Genomic DNA, 5,931 nt, shown 5'->3' on the forward strand with positions numbered 1-5,931 from the left:
AAAAAAAAAAAAAAAAAAAAAAACCTTTACAAACAATAGTACAACTCTGGCCACAAGCTGTCAGAAAAAGAAAAAAAATGAATGAAAAATGTAAAAATAAAAATAAATCTTCCACTGTTAGCTGAACTCATAGCTTCTTTCCTCATACAAGCTTTATTATTTAGTTAGTTTTCTTTAAGATTTTAACCAAAGAAAGTAACTACTCCCTGAAAAAACATCTGAGTATCACAGTAAAATTTGTTACTCAATTTTAATGATAGAATACCTAATTTTGTGATAATAATTTTAATAAATGTATTATCAAAAGAAATTTAACAAATCCTTATAATGCAGTATGCCTCAACTCTCCCTTTTCAATAAAATATCCTATATTACTTTTTACACAGACTAATAAAATATGCCAAAGAAATAACCTAAATAAACCAATGCATTTGATTTCAAAATCTGCAATCCACGGACAAATAGGTCCTATCTCTTCACTAACATCTATCTTATTACATTGTAAATAAATCTTCAGAGAACTTTCAGCAAGTATATCTTACATTTCAGTTAGGATAATCATTTCTCACATATTGCTGACATTTATTTTCCAGAACCATTCTTCAGAGCACAGAGCAAGACTTTTTCTTTTAATTTCATATGACACCCTTTTAAGGACGTTGCGCAAGTTCAAAGAGAGGGGCTAATTAATTGGTACAGATATGAAAAAGATAATACAAGATCTAGAAGAAAGAATTGTGGCATAATGTGTCCAATTCATATTAGAACTGGCAAGGACAGTATAATAACAGTCTTTTTCTATCTTCTTTTAAATTTCAAAGAAAAATTTTGTAGATCAAAGAATGTATAATGAAATGAAGCCATCATACATATTGGAGTCATATAAAAGTAATTTTATAAAACAAACACTGGAGCTGTTTTGATACCTGTATAATAAAGGTATAATTCTGTGTTATTTTAATAATAAAGAAAAGTTTCTATTAGAAGTAATTACATGGCTCTTATTCCAAGATTTGGAAACAGCTTGAATTATTTTAGCATACACAGCATGTTATTTTTAAAACTGCAAATCAAAAGGAATTAATGGGCTATAAAATATATTTGAGTTGTGACTACTGCTTTTAAAAATGGAGCTGGAATAAAATGGAATGGGTAGAATAGAACAGAATAGCACAGAATGGTATAGGATGGGATGGAAGAGGCTGTATAGCCTAGCATAGTATAGCATAGCATACAATAGAAGATATGAATTTGTACCTCACAACCTCTAAGCAAAAACTGAACACATTGCAAAAAGCACTGTAGTAAGTTGTGAAAGCATTTGGAAAGGGACATGCAGGGGATGTGCTCAAAGCACATATTGGCTAGGAGAGGATAACTTGATCTTATTTATTGATTATATGGTATACAATTTTGACTGTCATTATAACTGGGATGTTCAGATTTCACAGTTCAATTTTATATCAACATATTGCAGTGGGTTCTGAGATAGGATAAGTAAATTTAACCTGCTATTGGCCAAAAAAAAGGATATCTGATTCAACAGTCTTTATATTTATGGTAATAGAAATATGTTAATTTAATTGAAACAAATTACCCATAAAATGGATTGCTTTATTATTCTAAATGATTATAATGAGACTTACAATTTCTGATTCAGCATGTAAGGAGCTTGGAAGTCACCACTCTGTCCCAACAACAAATAAAAAGCTGAATAGACTGAAAAATCAACAACTCTCCTTGCGTTTGTAACAGAGGCAAGGACATAGGGCTAACTGCTGCTCCCAAAATTGGAGAGACAGGCAAAAACAGGCAGTCACATCCTACTGGAGCAAAGACTCATCAGTGGAAACTACTGCAGGAAACAGTCTTGGGGTAGGAAAATCTGAACTGTAATTGATGAATTGCTGAAGACTTAATGTGGACACATCTGAGAGTTAAAAAGAAAATGTGGCACATATACACCATGGAATACTATGCAGCCATAAAAAATGATGAGTTCGTGTCCTTTGTAGGGACATGGATGAAGCTGGAAACCATCATTCTGAGCAAACTATCACAAGGACAGAAAACCAAACACCACATGTTCAATTCATAGGTGGGAACTGAACAATGAGAACACTTGGACACAGGGTGGGGAACATCACACACTGGGGCCTGTCCTGGGGTTGGGGGAGTGGGGAGGAATAGCATTAGGAGATATATCTAATGTAAATGATGTGCTAATGGGTGTAGCACACCAACATGGCACATGTATACATATGTAACAAACCTACACCTTGCTCACATGTACCCTAGAACTTAAAGTATAAAAAAAAAAAAAAAAAAAAAAAAAAAAAAAAAAAAAACTCCAGGGGCACCCTGTCATGGTGGGAATAGGAACACAGTGCTGCAAGATTTACCTCCAGGAGAGAAATCAAATTCTCACAGTAAATATCAGAGAACAATCCCCTCATGCTTTGGGCAGGGAGAGGAAAAATGAAACCATTTTTAAACACTAACACATCAGAGCGCTCTGTTCTTAAAAAGGCCTGCCCTCAAGAGAATTAGTTTACCAGAGTCTGATTTGCTGGACTATTTTAAAAGCCTAACTTACCGGTGAGAAGGGAAATACTCAACTTTAGTCCACTCTAGTAATCCTGTTTCATCTAAGGGTTGGGATAGGATGGGTGGCAAGTTGAGAAACACTTGTCAAGATAACAGTCAGAGGCATAAGGTTACTAAAAGACTAATACATAATCGTAGCACTGTAAAATGATTCCCCTCCCCCACATCATAACACTACATTACTAAAAGCCTATTTACTGTAGTTCCTTTTACCCAGTACACGATGTCTGGCTATCAAGATACAACCACAAGGCATACCAAAATGAAGAAAACAAACCAACAAAAAAAGCAATTTGAAGAGACATAGCAAGCATCAAAACCAAACATGAAAAGGATGTTGGAACTATCAGGCCAGGAATTTAAAACAAGTATTATTAACATACTAAGGACTCTAACAGATAAAGTAGATGTATGTTGGTATGTAAGGACTGGAAAATGTACTAGTTAATGCAATAAGACAAGAAAATAAGGCACACTCAGGGGAAGTTCAACATGGCAGACTAGAAGCAGCTAGTGTGTGCCACTCTTGTGAAGAGGAAACAAACTGGAAAGTCAATACTCTTCAAGTAGATCACTTAAGAAATCATGTTAGGATTGGTCAAGGGAGCCAGGGGACACAGAGAACACAGAAGAGCAAAGTTGGGCGGTCACCCACCTGGGACCAGTGTGGAGCCAGGAGAAACTCCTTAATACAGGGAAACGGTGAGGAAGTAAGAACCCCCAGAGGATTCATATTCCTTACAGGGACCTGTGCAATCCTGGGAATGAGAGAACCCATTTTAGCCCCCTAGGCCTCTAGACAGATACAGAGATTCACATAGAGTTTTTTGCAGAGGCACCACTCAAAATCACAGGAAGCCTCACAGGTCTTGGATCCCTGGGCAGCCCAAAACCAGTTGCCATAGCCCTGATGGAGGCCACAGTAACGGTGCCAGGAAGCAGTCACACTGCTCCACTTCTTGCCAGACAAGGCTCAGCTCCTGCTTCCAGCAAAGTAGCCCCACCTTTTCTTGAACTCTGCCAACAGGCACAGCTCTCTGTTCCCCCAGGAAAGATCTGGAGGTCTATCTGTGCCAATCCACCCACTCCTGCTGCTGCTAACTAGCTGGGACAGACTCACAGGCTTGGGTTTCCAGCACAGTGGTCTTGTCCCTGTTTGAACTCTGCAGGTGGGCACAGCTCTGTGTTCCCCTGGGAAATACCCAGGCAGCAGATTGTGTGGCTGCCCCCCACCTCACCCTGCCACTGCTCTTAGCCAGGCAAGATTCATTCACTTGGGTGGTGCCCATGCAGAGGAGGAGCCTCCATTCTCAGAACAGAGGTGAGATGGCCTGGTTTGTGGGCTGGCCAGGAAACAGTGCATGCCTCCTTTCTCAGGAAGGCAATAGCCTGTCAGCCAGCTGTGACCTCTGCCTGAGAAAATCCCAAGGCCTGGAACACCTAACAAAGAAAACACAGGTATGGCACCAGTGATTGGGGAGGGGCTCCTCTGATGCCCTGTAGTGGACCTGGTGAGGGCATCATCTCTCTCCCCACCACCACAAACCACTACTATGGATGTGCTGAAATACAAAGTTGCTGCCTAAGAACTGCCAGCCATTACTCTTAAGCACTATCTACTGGATTTCAGCTCAAATTAAAACACCAAAAATATTTTGCTATTAAGTAAAATAAGGGTTACTTCAATTAAAAAAATAAAATAAAGTATTTTGGCAGTGTACAAAGCCTGTGATACCTATTGCAAAAATCCAGCCACATATAAAGGATCCCGTACAGAAATTTAGCAAACTGAAAACACCCACAAACAAAGCTAACTGACTTTAATTCATCTTACATCATAAAGGAACGCCAACCATCTCAGATGAGAAAGAATCAGCACAAGAATTCTTAACATTAAAAAAGCCAGAATGTCACTTTACCTCCCAATGAACACAATATCCCCAAGCAACGGTTCTTATCCAGATTGAAATGACTGAAAGAATATACACAGAATTCAGAATCTGGATACTAAGAAAGCTCATTGAGATGCAGGAGAAAGTTGAAACCCAATCCAGGGAATCCAAGGAGTCAAGTAAAACTATCCAAAAGCTGAAAAACAAAACATCAATTTTAAGAAAGAATCAAAGTGAAATTCTGTAATTAAGGAATTCTCTACAAGAATTTTAAAATACAGTCAGAAGCATTAACATCAGAAGAGACCAAACTGATCAAAGAATCTCAGTGTTCAAAGGTGGGTTCATTGAATCAACTCAGTTAGACAAAAACAAAGGAAAAAGAATTTTTAGAAAATAAACGAAATCTTTGAGAAATATGAGATTATGTAAAGAGACCAAATCTACAACTTATCGGTATTCCAGAGAGAGAAGGAGAGAGTAGGCACTTTGAAAAACATTTGAGGATACAGTCCATGAAAATTTCCCCAATCTCACTAGAGATTGAGAGGTTCACATGCACATTAAAGAAATACAGAGAACCCCTGCAAGCTACAATACAAGATGACCATCCCCAAGGCCCATAATCATCAGATCAACCAAGGTCAACACAAGAAAAAAAGTCTTGAAGGCAGCTAGAGAGAAAGGTCAAGTCAGTTACTAAGGACACCCCATCAATCAAGCAGCAGTCCTTTCAGCAGAAACCTTATGAGCCGGAAGAGATTGGGGGCCTATTTTCAATATCTACAAAGAAAAGAAAGTCCAACCAAGAATTTCATATCCAGCCAAACTAAGCTTAAGTACCATCTTAAGCAAAAGAGAAATAAAATTCCTCTCAGACAAGCAAACACTAAGGGACTTTGTTACCACCAGAGCAGCCTTAATAGAGGTCCATAAGGGAATGCTAAATATGGAAATCAAAGACTGATACCTGCTACCAGAAAAATCACTCAAGCACATAGCCTACAGACACTATAAAGTACTTACTTAATCAAGTCTACAAAACAAAAAAAACCACAATGACAGAATGAAAATCTCGTATATTGATACTAATCCTGAATGTAAATGGTCTAAAAATCCTACTTGAAAGGCATAGAATGGCAAGCTGGATACAGAGATAAGGCCAACTGTCTGCTGTCTTCAAAGGACACATCTCTCATGTAACAACACTGGCAGGCTCTAAGTCAAAGGATAGAGAAAGACCTACTATGCAAACAGAAAAACAAAAACAGCTGGAGTCAAGAGTTTTATACAACAAAAAACAGACTTTAAACCAATAATAATCAGGCGGGACAATGAAGGACATTACATAATAATAAAGGATTCAATTCCACAAGAAGGCTTAACTATACTAAATATATATGCACCCAATATTATAGCATCCAGATTCATA

This window comes from Rhinopithecus bieti, unplaced genomic scaffold, assembly GCF_001698545.2.
Source record: "Rhinopithecus bieti isolate Rb0 unplaced genomic scaffold, ASM169854v2 scaffold_18921, whole genome shotgun sequence".
NCBI lineage: Eukaryota > Metazoa > Chordata > Mammalia > Primates > Cercopithecidae > Rhinopithecus > Rhinopithecus bieti.